The 22711-nt window shown below is 37.6% G+C and overlaps 1 long non-coding RNA gene across 3 annotated transcripts in view; it reads right to left on the bottom strand.

Moving 5' to 3' along the window:
- Positions 1-9696: 9696 nt before the first annotated feature.
- The window catches only part of LOC138175951 (uncharacterized), a 47003-nt gene continuing 33988 nt past the window's right edge, over positions 9697-22711 (bottom strand). The window contains exons 1-3 of one of the 3 annotated variants that reach the window (XR_011172137.1): positions 18325-19111; positions 13154-13214; positions 9697-10943 (exon numbers count right to left, since the gene is read on the bottom strand). This is a non-coding gene — a long non-coding RNA (uncharacterized lncRNA). Of the gene's footprint in view, positions 10944-13153; positions 13215-18324; positions 19112-22711 lie in introns of those variants that run through there. The other 2 variants (XR_011172135.1, XR_011172136.1) reach the window with 2 other exon arrangements.

Below are 22711 nucleotides of genomic sequence, written 5' to 3'. Positions count from 1 at the left end.
TTGAACTCAGGTTCTCCTGACTCCAGGGCTGGTGCTCTATTCACTGCAACACCTAGCTGCCCCTAACTTTAAAATTTTAATAACTTTTAGATGAATTGGATATATTGATGAATACTAGTTCCAAACTTAATTAGTCAGTTCTGTGCCAAAGGTGGCACAGATAGGAATTAGTCTGTTCCCTCCAAAATCCTATAAAAATTAAACCTCAAACTCCTGCCCTGTGAACACTCTTCCATCTCTATTGGGTCCATGCTTCCTAGTGCTCCCAGCTCTAAGTCATGGATACATGAGTGATACTCTCTGCTTTCCTTTTCTCCATTCTCTTCCCCATACCATGTGACTTCCTTCACCCTCCCATCTCCCCATCCCTGTGCCATCTGCCTCTGTACTCTGCTCACTACTTGTCTCTGTACCTTCTTTGTCATATTAAGGTGTGATTGCAGATCCACTTCTCACTGCCACCATGGGCTTTTCTGTAGCCAAACAACTGAGTGTGCCTGCTCCCCTTATAATTTCATCAATTCAAGTATCTCAAGGAAATGGCTGATTAGAAAAGGGGGTGAGCTGATCAAATATAAAGTGTGAGGGATAAAACCCTCATTGTCGCTCCAAGTACTCACAACATATTAAAGACCAAGAGGAAATTCCCTAAGTATGCTGACTGGACCCCCTGAGGAGGACTTATGGGAGGAGCAGGACAAGGCTTTCAAAAAATGAGAAGGCATGAATGAGCTACGGGCTGCATTATTGGCAGGAATACCCACTTGAATGAGATTATGTACCATTGAGGTTTTGTAGGAAGGACCACACTGCAGACAGGGATGACCAAAGAATCATCATCCTGTATCAGCAATGCCATATTCACAATGCCTATAGAGATTACAAATATGCTGATATAATTATCCATTACAAAATACGTCATGTTTGCCATATGAGGAAATAAACTAGAAAATTTATTAAGATACCAAAAGACTGAGTCCCAAAACCAGAAAGTGAAAGCCATCAGAGTAGTTATGACATTGGCACAGGTAGATAAAGTAGAAAGCACCCACATTTTCAAGCCTTTAAAACAGAACAGGCTACCTCAGGCAAAGGTCCTCCTCTCCCCACTCACAGCAACCACCCAGCGTCCTGGAAGCGCGCTCCCAGCAGCTCCGGCCCCTGGCAGTCCTCAGCAGGAGTCCTTAGCAGTCCTAACTCATAAAGGGCTTCGCGCTGCCACTGCCTCTGCTGCTGCCGCCGTCACCACCACCGCCAGCCACCGCAGGAACGCTAGCTTGGCTTCCGCTTCCTCTTGCTCCGCCCCTTCCTGCTACATCAGCAAGTCCAACGGGGCATGGAAGATCTTTAAATCCCATAACCCTTACATTCGGCCCCAAGATCTTTCATGTCCCTTACTTGACAAAAATACAGTAGGAATAACTGGTGTCAACAAAATTTCACAACAATATAACAAGAATAGCACACAATAAACACAGAAAACCATATTTTAGGGTGGCGCTTGAGCACAAGCTCCCCATCATTCCCCCCACCCCGAACAAATGGGGCCCCAAAATCTTGTGGTAAGGGGTGAAGATCTCTTCTTCTATGGCTACTTGCTGCTGAAATCGGATGTAGAGCTGTCCCTGTCCTAAGGGGTCCCATTTGAGAGGTCAGTTCTTAATATGCTTGATGCCAGGTCCAAGGGTGACACATCACAGTTACAGACAGGGGGTGACATCCAGCTTAAGCTATCAGGCATCTACAGATGGAGGGTACCAAGCCTGTGGAAACAAATCTAACAAACAAGGTGAACAAACAAAAAATCAAGAAAAAGCAAAGAGACAATAACCAGACTATCGTAGCCTCACTCACGGTAGATGTGATAGTAATGGCAATTAAAGATTCTCCTGTATTGGCTTGGTTTTCAAATTGATTGTGTTAAAACCCAGAGTTTGTTAATCTCACCTGTGGGATGGGCTTGTTGATGTGAAAAGAAAGTCCTGAATTGGGAGGAGCTGGTGACGTAGATTTGGAGAGACACTAGAGAGAGGCGGAAGATCTTTTTGGAAGCAGCACCTCGTGGAGAGAGAGAGAGGCTAAGAGAATTGCTGGTGGCCGCTTTGAATTGCCCTGGACTTTTGAGACCTGCCCCCTGAGCTGCCAAGGACTGAGGAGACATGGCTGTTTTGCTGGTACTTTGTCTGTCTGTTTTGATGTTATTTTGCCAGATTTGTCCACTGGTGAAAGACTGTCCTTTTGTTGAAGAAGTCCTGGAACCTGGCTGTTTGCTAAGAAGGCCTGCAACTGTCCTGCAGACAGAGAGTGAATACTGTCCACTGGTGAGGGACAGTACTGTTGTTGCAGGGGTCTGGAGACTGTCCTGCAGACAGAGTGAATACTGTCCACTGGTGAGGGACAGTGCTGTTGTTGCAGGGGTCTGGGAGCCTTTCTGTTGGTTCAGAAGCCCTGAAGAAGGATTTTCTTGTTGTATGTTTACAGAAATCCTGGGAGAGGGCTTTGCTAATGTGTTCAGGGGTTCAAGGACTGTTCTACAGACAGAGGATAAATTCATGAAGGGACTGGCAATGTATCTTGTGGCTTTGCTAAGCCTTGTCTCCCCAGGAACTAAGATTGCTGAGAACTTGCCTCGTGTCAAGATGAAGAAAAGACCTCCATTTGGGTATTAAGTGCTGTGTTTAAACTTGATGTAACTCTGGGGTAGATTCAATTGTGATCCAGGGGTGGGGAACTTTTGACCTTATGTTTGGAAACTAATCTCCATTTGAGAAGAGGGGCTTTGTGGTGGACTTAATTAAGGTATAGCCTAGGGGTGGAGAAGTATTTAGAACAGAGACTTTGTAATTGATTGAATGATTGGAAGGTCCTGGGGTGGGGTAGTACTTGGAGATTATTTAATCACACTTAGTAAATGCTGTATTTTGAATGATGTCATGTTTTGATCTTCTCTGTTCTGGGTTTGTTACTGAATAAAATAGAGAGCACCTATGCTGGTATTTTGAACCTGGGAAGTTGCCTTTCTTTTGGCATTACATTACATTACAATCCTTAGAGCGATGAAAGGAATGTGGTCCCATCATTCACTCCTTGCCGGTAGAGGGTATGTGGTTTTTCATTTTTGTATTCTTAGCTGCTTTACACATACAGCAGTAAACCATTAATAAGTGTTTTTGTTTAATTTAACTGAAGTCTAGAATACAGTCTGCCTCAGGAATCAAATGAGGAAAAGGACTTGTCCTATCTCCACAACAGTACTGTTTGGCATAGTAATACCTCTGTTAATTGAAAAGTTGAATTAGAGCAATGAGCTTTTTCTTATTGTTGCTATACTTATAGTGCCTAAAGCAACTTTTTTTGTTCTGAAATAAAATGTTGTTTTTAACATTCTCTTCATTTCTTAATGAATTCCCCTTGTCCCATCCAGAGAGGAGGGATAAAGGAGAGAAAATAAGCAAAACTAATTCACAAATTATCATAAAGAATGATATTGTATATAGTATTCAACTCCCTTAGTTTCCTGTGTCTGCAAAGTAGATTTTGGGAAGTGCCTCCTCATATCTCTTTTTTCTGAGGTGAACCTCAATCATAATTTTACAGAATATAGTTTCAATTATTTTATTGCTCTTCTTTCTATTAATGTTATTGTAATCATTGCATATGTCATTTTACTGGTTCTGCTCACTACATAGCCATTCCGTGCTTCTCCATATTAGAATCATAGATTGGAAAGTGGAAGAGAACACAGAAGGGACAGGTAGGTGGTACAGTGAGTGGCAAGAGTACTGGGCCCGGAGTCAGGAAGACTCATCTTTCTGAGTTATATCTGGCCTCAGACACTTACTAGCTGTATGACCCTGGACCACTTAACTCTGTTTGCCTCAGTTTCTCATCTGTAAAATGAGCTGGAGAAAGAAATGGCAAACCACTCCAGTATCTTTGCTAAGAAAACCCCAAACAGGGTCACAAAAAGCCAGACATGACTGAAAAGTAACTGACAAGTGAGCCATAAGAATCTAATCTCTTTTTACAGATAAGGAATGTGAAACAGAGAGAAGTTAAAAGATTTGTTCAAAGTCACACAGTTAACTAGCAATTGTCTGAAGCAGGATTTTAATCCAGGTTTTTATGACTCTTAGTCCTGTGCCTTATATTTAAAAAAATTTTTTTTAAGCAATCGGGGTTAAGTAACTTGCTCAAGGTTACACGGCGAGGTGTTTCTGGGTGGGTGCTAAGTGTCTGAGCCCGGGATTCGATCTCCAGGTCTTCTCAACAGCCAGTGCTCTCACTCTCTGCGCTATCTGGACACCCCTATTTTAAAAATTTTTGAACATTCTTTTTAAAAAAAGAGTTCCAAATACACTCCTTCCCTTCAGCTTCTACCTCACCCACTGAGAAGTCAAGGAATATGATTTTATATACACGCATCTTGGATCATTGTCATGATCAGAGTAGCTAAGTCTTTCACAGTTGATCATAATTACAATACTGCTGTTAGTGTTTATGATATTATCCTGGTTCTGTTTACTTCACTTTGCATCAGTTAAATAGATCTTTTCAGGTTTTCTAAAGCTATCTCCCTGACCATTTGTCATAGTACACTAGTATTCCATCACAATTATCTACCATAACTTTTTCAGTCATTCCCCAGTTGATGGACATCCTCTGAGTTTCCAATTCTTTGCTACCACAAAAATAGCTGCTATACATATTTTTATACATATAGGCCACTTCACTTTTTCTTTGATCTTTTTGAGATATAGATCTAGTAGAGGTATTGCTGAGTCTAAGGGTATATACTGGTTTATAGCCCTTTGAGCATTGTTCCAAATTGCCCTCCAGAAGAGTTGGACCATTTCACAATTCTACCAAGAGTTTATTGGTACCTAAATTTTTCCACATCCCATCCAGCATTTGTCATTTTCCTATTCTTGTCATCTTAACCAATCTGATGGGCATGAGGTGGTATGTCAGAGTCAGTTTAATTTGCATTTCTCTAATTATTAGTGATTAAGAGCATTTTTTTTTCATTTAACTATAGATGACTTTCATTTCTCCTTCTGGAAACTGCCTACTGATATCTTTGACTATTTATCAATTGAGGAATGCTCTTATTTTTATAAATTTGACTCAGTTCCCTATTTCAGAAATGATGCCTTTATCAGAGAAAATATTTGATATTCATTATCTATATACCTTTCAGCAAAATGTAGTTTTCCTGATTATCTCTTATTATATTTTTGCCTTTGCTTTGCCTGAGATCATGATTGCTATCTCCAACTTTTTTACTTCAGCTGAAGCATAATAGATTCAGCTCCAGCCCCTTATTTTAAAGATGTGTGTGTATATTGGTTTTTTTTTTCTGTTTTAAGTGTTTGTCTTGTAACAACATATTGTTATATTTTAGTTTCTAATCCATTCTGCTATATAGTCTCCATTTTATGGGTGAGTTTATCCCATTCACATTCAGAGGTATGATCAATAACTCTTTAAATCCCTGTGTGTAGATAAGTTTGCTTAACTTTTACCTTCCCTCCTTCCCTTCCTCCCTTCCTTCTTTCCTTCCTTCCTTCTTCCTTCCTTCCTTCCTTCCTTCCTTCCTTCCTTCCTTCCTTCCTTCCTTCCTTCCTTCCTTCCTTCCTTCCTTCCTTCCTTCCTTCCTTTTTTTCCTTTCTCTCTCTTTCTTTCTCTCTCTCTTTCTTTCTCTCTCTCTCTCTTTCTTTCTTTCTTTCTTTCTTTCTTTCTTTCTTTCTTTCTTTCTTTCTTTCTTTCTTTCTTTCTTTCTTTCTTTCTTTCTTTCTTTCTTTCTTTCTTTCTTTCTTCTCTGGGTAGGTTATTCTTGGTTGTAATCCTAGCTCCTTTCCCTTCTATTCTATTAATGTTGAAACTTTTAAACCTTGTGTGAACCTCACAGTGGATCCATGATATTTGAGTGGTTTCTTTCTGGCTGCTTCCAATATTTTTCCTTGATCTGAAAGCTTTGGAATTTGGGTATAATATTCCTGAGAGTTTTCATTTTGGAATTTCTTTCAGGAAGTGATTAATGGATTATTTAAATTTCTATTTCACTCTCTGGATCTAAGATATCAGGGAAGTTTTCCTTAATAATCTCTTGATAAGTTTTGCATATGCTCTTTTTTGATCATGGCCTTCAAATAGTCCAAGTCTTAAATTACCTATCCTTGATCTATTTTCCAGATATTTCACATTTTCTTCCCTTCTTCATTATTTTGATTTTATTTTATTGTTCCTTGATGCTTCATAGAGTCATTAGCTTCCACTTGCCCGATTCTAATTTTTAAGGAATTTTTAAAAACATGAGCTTTTGTGCCTATTTTCCATTTGTCTACTGTGTTATTTAGTTGTTCTTTTCTTTAGTATTTTTATGTCTCTTTTACTAAACTATTAACTCTCTTTTCATACTATTCCTCCATCATTCATTTCTTTCCCTCCTTTTTCTTCTACCACTCATCTCTTTCTTTAACTTTTCCAGGAATTCTTCTTGGGCTTCTGTCCAAATGGCATTTTTCTTTGAGGCTTTGGTTGAATAGATTTTGACATTGCTGTCTTTTGAGTTTGTCTTGGTCTTCCCTGCCACCATGGTAGAGTTTTATGGTCGTTTCTTTTTGTTTGATATTGTTGTTTGCTCATATTTTTCCAGCCTATTTCTTAACTAGGAACTTTATGTTGAAGTTGGGGTCTGTTCACCTGGGAGTGGTGAGGCACTGTGCCAAGATTCAGGATTTTTTTTGGCTCGTTTTTTTGCTACTGTTTTCAGAGCTAGTTCTAGGGGATTGCAAGTTTGTGGTGCCTCCAAAGTGCAATCTGGGGAGAGATGTAGTCACTACTCTCCTGGTCTACTCTCTGGTCTTTACACAGGAAGGACCCCTGTTCCCTTGCAGTGATCAATATTAGTTCTCCTCTTGGCCCTAGAACCGTGACCAGGTTCCCTGTTCTCCTACAGGTGCAAATGCTAGTGCTTCTCTCTGCCTTGGAACTATGACCAGGGCCCCTGCTCCCTTCTGACCAACCACAAGATCTCATCTCAGTCCTGGAACTACAACCCAGAATTTTGTAAAGACAATAAAATTGCAAAAAAGCACTAGATACTGCACTCAGTACCAACAAAAGTCTCCTGTAATCATTTTCTGAATAGTTGTATGACAGCCTTACCATCTCTGGGCTGAGAGTCCCAAAGCTGCTGCTTCCATTGTCACAGTTACCTCCAAAGGCCACCACCAGTTTTGCTAACTAGAGAGTCCCAGGTGAGTCCCACTCTGGTGTCACATACCTGTCTTGATGACTAAGTTGTCTAAGAGCGGAAAAATGTCTCTACCTGACCTTCTGTTGACTCTATCACTCTAGAATTTGATGTGGGGCATTATTTTAAAGTTATTTAGAGGGAATGTTAGGAGATTTCAGCTGAGTTACTGCCTTTATTCTGCCATTTTTGTTCTTGCCTGGTCTGTGTTTTATTGATGCTAGAGTTCTGGGGTGTAGTAGGGAGAGATCTCTGGGTGGATATTCATTAAGGATTAAGGAATATTGGAATTCTCTGCTGTCAATTCATCATATTTTTTACCTTATTTTATTTCCTGCCCTAGACTGTGGAGACAGCTGATATTGCTTTATCTCTGGAACATAATTTCTTATTGGAGAAGTTTGAGAGACATGAGTATCAAAGAAAATGTTCATTCCTCCTTTTTGTTAGATATGTGACCCAGAAATCTGCAAATTTTCAATATATGACTTTTCAGAAACATATGTATTATTGGACTGAATAAACTCTTCCAAAAGCTGTATCTAATATAAGTAAAAACTAAATGATAAAATTCTTGAAACTAGCAGACCAAGATAGAAGTACAATTAGATACAGGATAGTATATTAATTTTAGAAAATGATTTTCAGTGGCATTGTTATTAATGGAATCATTATGTCAAACTCTTTTATCATTAATCATACATGTTATTTACACTAAATAAAATAACAACAAGGTTACTGCATATAAATGTCAATAGTTCTTTTACTTGTTTTTTCTTTCTTTTCATTCTTTCCTTCCTTTCCAAGTGATTTGATTAGTGTGGGAAACACTTTGTGCGGAAATTACCTTCACTGATGGTTTTACATATATTACCTAGGAGTAGTGAGAGATTAAATGATTTGTCCATGGTCACCCAGTTGGCATATATGTGATCCAACAATCAACCTAGTTCTTCCCAATTTCAAGCCAGCTTGCTCTCCATTATGCCATGCTGTCATTGTTGTCATTGTCATCATCATCATCATCTCCTCCTCCTGCTCCTTCTCCTTCTCCTTCCTTGTCTTCTCCTCCTCCTCTTCTTCCTCCTTCTCCTCCTCCTCCTTCCATTACTAATACTTCTACTAGGAATCATAATAAAAATATTTTCCAATAATTTTAACCCTAAGGGCTTCAATGGTATATAATTACCATCTGCACATACCTCAATTAAAAAACAAACACATACCATATCATTCCAGAGATCATTTAAATACGAAGGCCAGTATTTCTCCTTATAATATCAGTTTTTTGTCTTACTTTGGATGTTGCTGCCAGATCCAAGCCCTGGATTTTATTACAATTTTAGGCATGATAAATAAGAAAAATAAATAAAACAAGCAAACTGAATTTTTAACCAAAAGCAACTAGCAAAACCTATGAGCATGCTTTCAGATTAAAAAGAAAACCAGCTGTTCTATATTAAATAGTCATAATTTAGACAAAAAGGCTATATAGATCCTAAGCAGTTTTTGTTTGTTTGTTTATTGGTTGGTTTGTTTTTAAGGATGTACACATTTGTTTATGATGTGATTTCTTCTAGAAAAAAAAAACATGATCTATAAACACATTTTGTTTTATCTAAAACATTGCACTATTTTGATAGGGGAAACTTCTTAGTCCTTTCTATTTAAAGAGATTTTCAAGTCTTAGTCTTTATTGGTCGAATTGTGTTTTCAAATATACTCTCTCTCTTTCTCTCTCTCTCTCTCACTCACACATACACACACACATACATACACACACATGTTCCTCTATTAGGAATGCATCCTTCAAACCTAGCAGGAATATTACACTTAACCAGTTACTTTCATTCTTTTCACTCACATATGACCAAGAGTTTCTTATTCTTATATCATTGAAAATCTGAATGGTCTCTGCAATGAAGACTACTTATGTTCTAATTGTTGGTTGAAATATTTCTATTTTCTTGTGTGTTACATGTGGCTCTCATCATCATAATACAGTTTTCTGTTCCTCATAGGATCCTTAACCTTTGAATCTCTTGGTTTTAAAAAGCTCGATTTAAACCTCTACATTCCCTTCATTGTAGGTTGATGAAAAGAATTTTGTGAGTTTGGGGAGTAGGGTGAACCTTGCATGTAGTGCAACTTCCTTCAAAGAAAAATTATCTAAGGCTAGTAGGACAATTTATTCAAACATTTAGTTAATGTTCAACTCTGCCAAGTAACTTATTTGTCCAAATCACTTGGTGACAAAATGCTATCTTTCTAAAAATTTTCTGAATTCCTTTATTACCTGGAAATATTTTTTCTTGTAATATAATCCCCCAATTTCAAGGCTTAGGGAAAATAACCATTTGTCTTCTATGACTGAGCGAATACTTGAATAAAGAAACTGGTCATTTAAAAATCATATTTTTAGAACTTTAATATTACAATTGACTTATAAAATGAAGAAATAATACCTAAAAAATAGATGTTTTCTGTGCCAAGGCCCCACAGGCAAGGCAGATGGAAGTTGAGTTCTTAAGTTCTTATTGGTAAGATTGTTATGCTACCAATTTCATCATTTAACATTAATATCCTTCAGGGCAATGCTTAGGCAGTATAGCAAAGAATGAACCAGCAGGCAGACTTTTATCCAGTAAACTTTCATTTTCTACCACAAAATTAAGGATATTCCACTGTCTGTTTGTATTTTTAGAGATACTGTGGGTTCCTTCTGACTATAAAAGTGTCCTTAACTGTTCTATCATCTACCCTTTCCGTAGGAATCTTGGTTTTGTGGGTATTGTGAAGTGCTGCATAAGATTCTGGATGTCTGACTGGTTTGTCACAATTCAGGAGACTTTTCATAAAATCAGATAACTGACACAAAAGTAAACTCACAGGTTGAGACAATCCACACGATTAACCTTTGACACTCTAGCAGTAGGTTATAAGGATACCACCTAGGAATTTCTTTGTAGTTCTTCAGTTGACAGGCTCCTAGGGAGCTACCTCCTGAACCGTCCCCTGCCCCTTTATATTCTAGTGTATTTTAACAAAAGGCAAAGAGTAAAGGAAAGGAATGATAGAAAAGAAAGCATAGAAGGATTCTAGATAAATGAAAGACTCCGAAGTTCTGAAGATAGTTTTGATTTATCACTACCAGATTGGTGAATTTAACTAATTCACAGAAAATGTCATGATGGTATGTCCATTAACTATACTAGACTAGGACTAGAATAGTATTTTCTTTTATGCTTGCTCATTTTTTACCAGTATTCTGTAATTTAAGAAAATGAAAAAAGCAGAAGACAGAAATGCTAGGCAATGTCTCCTATGCCATGGGAGTAATATGAACAGCATTTTGACTGACCCCCCCCCAAAAAAAAAATCAAATTTTAAAATTACTTTCAAAGAGGAAAGATTTTTCTGTTGGTAATTAAGCAGAGGTTTCTATAAAATCTGTGTGCAGGGTTATGCTTAAAAGTTTATTTGTAAGCATTTGGATCCTCTCATGGAATGAATAATGTTTATGGTCAGTTCTAGAAAATGTAACCAAATTTTATCCATCAATTTAAACACGTAAAGTTCCCACTGAAAGTCTGCAGCATGATCATAAAGATGTTTTCCAGCACTCTTTACTTCACACAGTAGCAACCACAAATAATAGTACAGGATAATTGTGCATCATTGTTAGCTAAAATTGAGAAAGCAAAGAAATATAAATGTCAGATTTCCATTAACAATAATTGTTCATTTCAACTAGTAAGTGAAAGGCAACAACTAACTCTAAGTTATAAGAAATTGGATATGGAGTCAGGAAAACTTGCTTCAAACTTGTGATTCTCAAAGTCACTCAGACTTTTAGTTTCAGCTTTCTCATCTATAAAATGTATATAATGATAGCTGTCACACTTCACAGGGTTATATTGAGGATGTGTATTAAAATGATAGAGAATTAGATGGCATGGGTAGGTTGTGGTCTCTACTACTACTGAGGGAGTACCTTGACAGTTAAAATCATGAATCTTTTGAGCTATATATACGTGAACTATAATGATCCATAATATTTATTATAGAAAGACACATGCACAAATATATTTGATTAGCAATGTAATTTGGATACAATTTAAAAGAGACTTTATAATTTATAAGGAATGGGGATAAGGATGTGACCTCTGTTTCACTGGTTTAGGGATCCCATATGAGGAAGCTCCCTTTACTAATTCAAGTCAGTACTTTCTCTGAAAATGATAACTCCTGAGAACTCTACAAATTAAGTGACTTGCCCAGGGTCACACAGCCAATATGTGATAGATATGAGACTAGGAACCAAGTCTTCTGGCTTCCAGGCATGCTCATTAGCCATTATATAATTTATATAATTAGCCATCATATAATTAATTATGTAGCTCATTTATTAATTATAATATATAAATATAATTAATTATATAGCTCATATATAATATAATAATTATATATAATTAAATACATTAGCTCATTAACCACTATATAACCTTTTATTTTCAAAAACCAAACATAATTATGCTCACATGATTCATTGAGTGAAAAGGTTCATCAATGTTATATTTGCCACTAATTAATTAATGAGTGTTATAACATATGCAAATTTATAAACCCTTAAGGAGTCTTATAAACTGAGAGAAGATTATTCCATGTTGTATACATCTGGATCCACCATTTCATTAAATTTCTTTTAGAAAAATAAATAAAATAAAATACCTAGATGCCCAATTATCCCCTCTACATATAATCTCACAATTCTCACATAAAATCCATTACCAAAACAGCTACAGCATGACAAAAATCTTAGTTTTTGTTTTGTCAATATTAATAATTAATCTTAACTTTAATATTAAATTCCCAAATAAAACAGTAATTTTCTAACAGATTACAAAAATGTTATATTCCATATTTCTTTAAAGTCCTTAAATTACTGCCCTGTTGCTCTTTTTCCTTTCTTGGTCAAATTCCTTAAAGTAAGCCTGCTCCTCTCTCTCTTATTCCTTAGCCCTTTGAAATCCCAAATCTAAACTCACTACTCAAATGAAACTGCATTCTCCAGTTACTGAATATCTTAACTGTAAAAATTGATGATCTTTTCTTAATCCTAATCTTTCTTGGGGTCACCTTGGTGGTTCACTGAATAGAACACTAGGCCTGGAGTCAGGAAGACCTGAATTCAAATCTAGCCTCACACACTAGCTGTGTGACCTTGGACAAGTCACTTAACCCTGTTTGCCTTAGTTTCCTCATCTGTAAAATGTGCTAGAGAAGAAAATGTTAAACTACTCCAGTACCTTTGCTAAGACAACCCCAAATGAGGTCATGAAGATTCAGATAAGACTCAAAAATGATTGAACAACAAAATCTTTCTTGACCCAACACTGTTATAACCACCTTCTCCTTTGGAGTTTCCATGACGATACTGTCTTTTCATTCACTTCTTGCCTGTCTGACTACTCCTCATTTTCCTCCTCTACTTTATCATCCATATCTACCTTCTAATTGAGGGTGTTCCTGGAGGTTTTACCTGGGGTCTCTATATCTTCTCCTTCATATTCTCTCTCGGTAACCTCATCTGGTCCCATGATTTTAATTATAGTCTTGATGTATATGACTCCTAGATCTGTTTATTCAGCCCCAGTGTCTCCTCTGAATTCCAGTCCCAAATTACACATTTCCTATTGAATTTTTCAAACTGTATTACCTGGAGATATCTTAAATTCAACATTTCTAAAACTCAACTCATTATATTTCCCCTAGGCCCTCCCCTTTAATTTTTTTTCTGTTTTTGTTTAAGACACCACTGTAGATAGTATAGTAGATAGAGTGCAGGCCTGAAATTGGGAAAATATAAGCTCAAATTTGACCTCAGACACTCACCTGTGCAAGTTTTTGATGTGATGGGATTTGTTTGCCTCAGTTTCCTCATCTATAAAAGGAGCTGGAGAAGGAAATGACAAATAACTCCACTATCTTTGCCAAGAAAACCCCACATGGGGTCATGAATAATCAAACAAGACTCAGACAAAAGACTCAAATAAACAAGAGAACACAACAAAATCCTTCCATTATCTCATGTGCATCATCTCATCATTATTTTGGACTTTTTGCTCTCCCTCACCCCACACATCTAACCTCTTACCAAATCTTGCTGTTTTGCCTTCGTTATCTATCATACCTTCAAATTCTACAGTTTTGTTTTCGTTCAATTCATTCTTTCCATTCATAACACTACCATCTGAGTTCAAGCTTTCATCTTGTCTTGCCTCCATTCTTGCAAAAGTCTCTAAATTGGCCTAGATTCCTCAAATTTCTCCCCAACCCAGTCCATCCTACAAAATGCTGCCCAAGTAACTGACCACATGACTGTGTTACTCAAACAATTTCAGGGGCTTCCTTTTGGCTCTAGAACCAAATATAAACTTCTCTGATTAGTTTTTAAAGAAATATATAACTTGACTCCAACCTACCCTTCTATCCTCATTGGGCATTATGCCCTGTCTCCCTGCCCCGCCACTTTGCAATCCAGCCAAATTGGCTATCTCTCTGTTGCTCACACATGATCCTTAATTTCTTGTCTCTTTGCCATTGCAAGGACAACCATTGTGCTTGGAATGCTCTCCTTCCTTAACTTGTTTCACAGAGTCCTTTTCTTTCTTTATTGTTGTTTGTCCTTTGTTTTTGAAAAGGCTCAATGACATTATGAGAGTGATTTCTTGACTTATGGGTGAGTTGGATTTAAGTGAGGCAGGTGCTTGTGCCTCACTCTTTCTTCCAGAGTCATCAAAGTCCAGTAGCAGAACAAAGTCAGGAGGGTTGAGGATTGCCCAGGATGCAATGGTTAATTGATGTCTCCAACCAACCTCTAAGTGCTCCTCAGTGCCTGCTTCAACTGCCTTTGTGGTAATTGGAAAACATTGTTCTCATTTACCCATTCTTCCAGAAAAATCTTCATATACTTGGGGTAAACATCTCCCTAAGTCACCCATGGGTTTGAAGCCCATTGGTAACCCTCAACCTGGATTAGTTCATCTGCCAAAACATTTTTGTTCAGGTGTGGCTACTAAGCATGCTACGGCTTCTTGGAACCACAGATAAGAGGTGAGTGGAGGTGGAAGCCAGAGGTGGATAAGCAGCCCTGAAAAGGGCTCAGCAAGCCCTCATACCAGAGGTTCTAGTCCTCCCTGACCATCCCATAAACCCCTTTACTTTCTTTGTGATGTAGCTCAAATGCTATTCTGCATGAAAATTTCCTGATTCCTCCACCTGCCAAAATGCCTTCTTTCCCAAACAACTTTCTATGTGCCATATTTACTATCATGTTCTCTGCTAAATACAAGGTCCTTGTCTTAGAAATAAAGTCCAAATTTCCCTTTTAGTTTTGGAGGGGAGCATGAGGGAAGACTCCATAAGAGTACACAAGAAACTCACAGTGTAGAAACCGCCAATTAATGCCAACATGAATGTACTCTGTAACTTACAGTCTCTGAGCTTTGAGGGGTTAATTGCCAAAGACTCCACAGTCAGTATATATGAGTGTAATTCGAATTCAGGCCTTCCCAAGCGCAAGCCCAGTCCTCTGGCCACTATACCAGGTTAGCATGCTTCTCACCTTTCAGTATCAGCATGTATTACTGTCAAATTCTGACTTAAAAATCAGCTTCAGGGAAATCCATCTCTAAAAAGGAGTGCTAGTTTCCAATTTAACCCTTAAGGCTTGCCTCAATTTTTCATTTAGAGCAGAGATTCTTAAGTTGGAAGCCATGGACCAAGCAATTCCTGTTTGGATTTCAGGAAGTCTGAGAATTTGGAAGACCATTCTGAGAAGGAATCCATAAATTTTACCAGACTGTCAGAGGTTGTTCTGAAATATAAGCATGTTAAGAACCCCACATTTAGAACCTGTAGTCCTACATTCAATAGCCAGTCATGCAAGTATATAAAATTTTCTAGTACAATTAAATGCTACAGATTAGTATGCTAACTGATGGGCCATCCTTGCTAGTGTTCTATTCCAAATGTATAGACAATATAAATATGAACCTTGAAAAATGTCCTGGGGCACATGTAGGCTATTGTTCCCTAGCCAGGATTCTGACTCCAAAACAAATGGAACTGGCAATGAGGTCCCAGAAAGGCAGCAAATATTCTCCTTCTCAAAAAGAGAGGAGTCTCTATAAGGTCAAACTCTTTTTTAAGGGGTATTAGACTTGAAGGATTAATTTGAGCAGTATTGTTATTCAGAAACCAAAACCATCTTTATTTGGCCAGAACTACCTTCTTCCCAGTTATCTTTGGAAAGAACTAGTCATCCGTGACACGTATCACTCCAGCCTTATGCTAGCCAAGTAGCAAAGAATGCGAAATGCATTTATTTTGCCATTGGCAAAATTGGGGGAGGAAAATTTTTGTACTCATAGATGTATGTCATATAGTCCTTTTTTTCCTTTGGTGCCTATCTCTGATATTCCCTTTTTCCATGAAAAGATTGGGGAATTCCTCTTTCTTCTGAGTCAGAGTGGGGAAAAGGGGGGAGGGGGAGAGAAATGATAGGAAGAATATCTCAAAAGGATTTTTGTTCACTGTTCCTTTTTCCACATACACTGCCATGCCAGTGGATATACAAACACACTGGGTGAAATTAGAATTGATCTTTGTGTGCCCACTTGTGACTTTTAGAAAAATGGAAGAGAACATGTTGTAATAGGGATGACATACTAAAGATATTGCATTTTCTAGAGGCCGTGTGAATATCCCTGACTGGCAGAAATGCTTAGTGGCTCCTGACGTCCTTTCAAAATTTTTCCAATTTCAAATATCCACAATGTGGATCTGATGACAGAGTCAAGTACTAAGTGCTTTAGCACTATTATATTAAAAATTCCTTCAGTGGGTGGGGAATTGATTGTGGCTATGCCTTGCTTCATGGGCTGATTCTTTACTGGTTTATGAGCCAAGGCAAATGCAGATCTCTAAAAGCACAACTGACTGGTGAAGAGAAACTGTGAAAGATAGCCAAGTAATCAATAAAATATAGTGAAAGCATCTGTTCTAAACTCCTATTGATGCTTTTGTAAACAATAGTAAATAAATATAGCAGGATGCTAAATGAAAACTCCTAAATGTATTTCATTAGATGCAATAACATGATTTCTTGGAAATGAGTGTCTTTACCTGGGTGCGTGTGTGTGTGGAGGGGGGGTGGTGGAATACATATTTGAATTTTTAGTACCAGTTGATTTTGTTGTGGACATTTGCCCATTGAAAACACTGAAGAAATGATGAATAAACACACTACTCAAATTAGTCTTTCAAATTAATGCTCTTTAAACAGAGAAAGAGTAATTCTATAGAGTATTCTCACTTTCTAAGAATGAAAATATTTAGAATTGCATATGTTGTGGAAATAAAAAGATAACAAACACACATGTTCAAAAAGATCATCCTTAAGCCTTCTGTTATCCTAAAAATAAAAATAATGATATAGCTTTTTCCTTATCTTCCTTATGACACCAACCATTGCAGTTTGGTTGGGCCTGAGGGTGCTTTCAAGGAGAAGGTAAGGAAGGGCATGAGCCTGTATCCTCACCTTTAAAGACCCACACTTTTCATAAAAACTAGCTCAAATTATGTAGATTTTTTAAAAATTAAATTAATACCAATTACTTTTTCTAAAAAAAAAGGATTTCCCACTGATAGTTTAGATATAGTGAATAAAAGGAACACAAAGGGACCTAGTACAATGAGTGATGAACTTGACATATAAGGTATAAAGTCTCAGATACTTCCCATCTCTGGGACTCTGGAAAAGGCAGTTTACCTTTGAAAATATTAATTTTTTCATCTGTAAAATGAATGTATTAATACATCCACCTCTCAAGACCATTGTCAGAATATGTATTGTAGACTTGAAACCATTATAAATATCTCAATAATTATTATTTAAAACATGCACACACATAAAACTAGAACTCTAAATCAAAGAATTGCGTGTACATTTTAGTCCATGCCTAGGTACATAATGATGGCTGTGGAGGTCTACAGGGACCCTTAAAGAGTCCTCACAAATATAGTAGGCCTTCATTGTACACTCAGCCTTCATTAAGGAGTTGAGATACCCTCCTCTTCTGGTCAGCCAACTTCTCTGATAAGCCGGACAGTTCATATTATATACAGTACTTCCTTTTAAGTGGCACTAATGTGGGACAGGTTCCAGGCCCACTCCTCTGCACGTTGGGGGAGGAGGATCCTATGCTTCAGTGCTCTTAGCCTAATCCTCCCTTTTCTAATTGCTGAACCACTTTTGTGCTTTGGCCTTCTTATATTCCAGCTTCCCTTCTTCTAGCATTAGAATTGTGTTATTCAATTGACACTGACATTCACCTTTGGCAGGTGTTCCATTTTGCCCATTGCCATTGACTTTATTGTCACAAATGTTCAATACTATGCCTCCTGATATTTTACTGCTAATAGTTTCCCCTCTTTGCTACCTAATACTGGGCTTTCCCCTGTTTGATATATTCTCCTGAGTGGCTGGCCTCTAGGGGGATTACACTGGAATCATAATCTACGTGTAGGGTGTGTTTTGTTCAGGCAGGATGTGTAAAAACATGTGGGTACTTTAAATATATAGACAGATGACTTGAGGGGAAGCACTGATAAATATCTGTGGAATCTTGCTTATCTCTCTCCAAGGGAGACTTTGATTCTTGCCCAGACAAGAACAGAATAAGGGGTTGTGAGGGCTAGTCACTCTATTCTCTAAAAGAAGGGGTCTTAGACTAGAATTTTTTTTACTCCCGATATTGCTGGTTAAGGGTAATATTGTTAGGTTCAAAAATCAGCTTTTTCAGCTAAATCACTTGGTCCCTTCCTACTAAATTATGGTTATCTAAAAGACCATCACAAATAATGAATAACCCATAAATCCTTTTAACCAAGCAAACAAAAATCAGAGAAATGCAATAGATTAGACCATACAGAAAATAAGCTAGTGAATGAACTCTTTAGGGGAGTTAAAATCTCAATTAAAAGTGAAACTTTATTCTCACCCAAGAGTAAATTCCCTGAGTCTCTAGGGAGATGAACTGGAAATCTGGGACATGTTAAGACAGTGGCTTCACCCACATTTCCACGAAAGAGGTTTTCCCTTTCTCCTCTCTGGAATCTGTCCTGAAGAGAGTCTGGAACCACAAGTGTTCTCTTCCAAAACAGTAATGTAGAGTCCATCTTCTTTCCAGGACTCTCTCACCAACTTCCCCTTCATACAGTCCAGGGTTAAGTCATCATTCTCTCTACCAATCCAGAAACAGGCCTCAGCAGCAGCCTGAAAAACATCCCAGGCTTGAAATCTGGATTCACCTATATCACAGTTCTTCAGAATGAAGTATTGAAAAACAAAATGACTTGATTTTTTTTTTTAACACTGTCTGTTTATTCATTCAGCTTCCTGGCCCCTGTCCATAAAAGGCTCCTCTATAGGCTTTACAGGAACTGCTTTTCTTCCTTGCTCAATCCAAAGGCACCATTTCCTATGCCTCGCCAGGTTGGGGCAAATTGATCCCGTGGATCTGTGCTGATCCAGCACTTAACATTGAAGCTCTGCGGGGATTTGGAATGCTGCTTATGCTCCCTATCCCTTTGTTTTTTCAAAGGCAGAAGTCACAGAGAGTTGAGAATTCTTTGTTACTCCATCCTAGAACCTGTTTATCCTCTGTAACACATAGAAATCGCTTGGTTACAACTTCTGGCTAAAAATGTTGACTCGATGTTCAGGCTTCTCCATCTGACCCTTCACTTCTCCCTTGCCAGGCAGCCGTCTCACTTACTTCTCTGGTGTCTTGTCTCTTTGCTAGTTGTTTTTGCCCTTGGTACTTGTTGTCTGTGGAGGAAGGGGGATTGGTTTCTTGTTTCTTTTTTTTTTTCTCTCAGGGTTGCTGGACCTGATCCTTCTCTTAGCCATGGTCATTCCTTCCTAAATTCCTCCAAGGGGATAGGACTGAACCAGATCCTCCCCACACAAGTGCTTCTGCAAATGTCTGTTAGAATTCCCTCTAAAAACAACTTTCTCATTTCTTGCATAGCCCCTTGGATTCAATTTCCATGTTGACCCTGTATAGATTTATCAAGGCATCCCGATCATTCTTGTTCTGTTCATACATAACTATGCTGACTACATTCTGTTCATAATTCTCATCTTCCCCAGAACCACCATTCTGCCCCTAGGTCACACAGCTCAAATAGATGAGCTTTCACTTTATCATGTCTCCAATGCTACTTTCTAGTCATTTCCAAACCCTGCCTACAGTTTGTACCTTCTCCCATTTCCAGGTTGTTTTTATGTGTTGTCTTTCTCCTTTACAAAGTAAACTCACTGAATTCAGAGATTGCTTGCTTATTTGCTTTTATTTGTATTCCCAGCCCTTAGCACTATTCTTAGCACATAGTAAGCACTTAAAAATGCTCACTCTATGTATGTATGTATGTATGCACCTATCTATCAACCTATTTATCTCCCTATCTATCTCTGCCCTTTAGCTCTTACCTTGAACCTTGTCTTATATGGGATTGGGGTTGTATCTTTCCCCACAACAATGTTTATTGAACCTAAATTACTTCCTTGAGGGAGAATAATATTAAACTTTAGATGCTTGAATGATTGCTGTTTCTTCCTTCTTTTCACTCTCTTCCTTACTCTCTGTCTTCAGTCTATCCCTTCCTCTATCCTTCTTTCTTTCCTTCCTCCCTTTCCCCATTCCCCTCTCTTTTTTCCTCTGCTTTCTTTGCTTCTTCCTCCTCCCATTCCTTCCTTCCTGTTTCTCTCCCTTCTTTCTTTCCTCCATTCCTTCCTTTCTCTCCCTCTACCCTCCCTTTCTTCCTCCCTCATTTTCTCCTTTCTTTCTTCATAACTCCACATTAATTATTTATATTTTTCTCCAATCTGGAATATTGAAGGGGTGTGAGTTTGAAGAGCACATAGACAAGTCTTTGAAAATGATCCTAAAGATATTATAAAAGGATCACCACTCTTATTAATCTAGGTCTTGGGACCTAAGTGAATAACTTTAGGTTTAAGGACTTCAAAATTTAATGGAAAGGGAGGGATAGAGGCAGGATGCTTATACAAAGTATCCTTATCCAACTGTCTCTGCTGTGATTCACTCAAAGCTTTAGTATTCCTAGCATGACTCAGAGTCCTTAGCAAAAAAAAAAAGCCAACTTCCTGATTGTGTTGGGCAAAACAGTCTGATCCTATCACTTGACTACTGGCTGCACTAAAGAACAGGGACACTTCTTTACCTTCTATTCTTTAGGGAACTCCCCTAAAATATTATGGCAGGATATAATTAAGAAATCCTTCATCCTAACTATCAGAGCTGCTCAATTGCCTGGGCTCACCATGTAAATTTGGGGAGAAGATTTGGCCCTGAGATATCTTCATGCCAGATGTTTTAAAATTTGTTCCATTAGCAAAGAGTATAACAATAAAGCACCACAGAGAAGTCATACAGCTCTAGAGGGTTTCTATATTAGCTACCCAGAGTCTCATCTGGCCAAATCACACAACTCTTCCCATAAGTAAGCCCCAAAGTAAAACCTCATTTCAGAATTTATACAGTCTTCTTCAGGGTCAGAGGAATCACAACCTTCATGACCCACTACCTAATTACAAAGTAACCAAAGGTGAGGGTCTTCCTGAAAAACCAGCCTCTCCTAAGCAATCTTCTCTTATTGGGCTCCAAGTGAGGCCCATTAACAGAAAGGGAAGATTGCTTCAAATTTCCTAGGCCTATTAAGGGGCAGGGAAGATCTTCAAATTCCCTTACCATTACACAAAGTAGTCAATAAAGACACCTTGAGTTGATTCAGTTAAGTGAAGGTCCCATTCTGTGTTACCTGTAATGATCCACCAGTCAATCATCAGAGCTTCCCTGGAGTTTCTCCTAACATCATTATACTCTGGTGATCCAGAAGTGATGTCAATAGCCCAAACTTTTAAATCTTTGAGCAAACTAAGATTCAAGGATGGTCTTTTTAAGGAAAAATTAGTCTAACTTTGATGGAGGGAGGAGTTGGGTTATCACTCCTATCATACTAGCTATATTCTTACAGAAACATTTAATCCTAAATAGCAAGGGAATACAAAAAGGGTGATGCTATAGCCATGAAAAGACAATTTTCTTTTGTTTAAGAGGAACTACAATTAAATTTACCTAACAAAAGCACACATTTGGATGTAGTCGCTAAATAGTCACTAAACTTTTGACCCAGCAATGCCACTACTAAACATGTAGCCAAAATATTTATTATACGACTTTTCATAGTAGCAAAATACTGGAAACTAAAGGGGTTCTTTTCTTGTGGAATAGCTAAATAAATTATAGTACATGAATGTAATGGAATATTATTATTTGTCATAAGAAATGACAAAATAAAGCAATTTCAGAGGGAATGGGGAAGATCTCTATGAAGTGATATAAAATAAGTAAGACTAGATTAGTTTAGACAGTAACAGCATTATAAAGAAAAAAAATCCACAACTCTGGAAGCTTTAAGAACACTTAGTAATACAATGATAAACCTTGATTCCAGAGGTCTGAAGATGCATGCTATCCCCACTTTTGACAGGAAAAAAAGAAGGCAAAAAAATAGAATGAAACATATATTTTTGGACATGGCCAGTGTAGGAATTTTTGTTTGTTTGACCACACATAGGTGTTATGGGGATTTTAGTCTTTCTTTTTGTTGTTTCACTGGGGGAAAGGGGACTGGGTTGGAGAGAATTTCATACTTGTCATTTGGAGAAAAAATAAAACAAGAGTTAAATAGCTGAGATTTTCATTTATTGAGGAAATGCCTTTTATAATTTCCTATTTTATTTGTGAATTAGTTACAGAAATTTATTTCCCCATAAAATAAAGGACACTTTGAAAATAATATCCCTACTTTTTCAAAGACTTTGAACCAAATATCTTAGAAATAATAGTTGAATATGTTTAGAAATTTTGGGTGAACCCCCCATCATTTGTGTATGAATTGTATTGTTTATGACCTTCAGATAGAATGTAAACATTCTAATTTTCCTCTTTGATATTATAATTTATTATTTTTTTTTCAATTTTGGATTAAGTAGGCAAATGAAATAGGATATACAAAGTATGAACAACTGGAAAATACTAAGGAAAGGATTACAGGCTTTTCGTGAATTTTGAGAAAAATGCAATTTGTCTCATTTCTCCCCCCACTGATTCTCATAATATTTGTAACCTTATTTTTCTGACTGTGTCAAATGCTTTTCTCCTGAAACATATTGTCTTTATTGTTTTATGTTAGTACTTTCAAGGTGGAAGAATGTCATTTTTATCCTTTTAGTAAATTGTTGTAACAGGACACTTGCCACTAACTAACTGGGCAGTTTTAAACTAGACCCTTCTCCTC

This window comes from Petaurus breviceps, unplaced genomic scaffold, assembly GCF_028583685.1.
Source record: "Petaurus breviceps papuanus isolate PSGF00001 unplaced genomic scaffold, PetGlider_PUasm1.0 80, whole genome shotgun sequence".
Lineage (NCBI taxonomy): Eukaryota > Metazoa > Chordata > Mammalia > Diprotodontia > Petauridae > Petaurus > Petaurus breviceps.
This window is presented reverse-complemented; position numbering and strand designations above follow the sequence as displayed.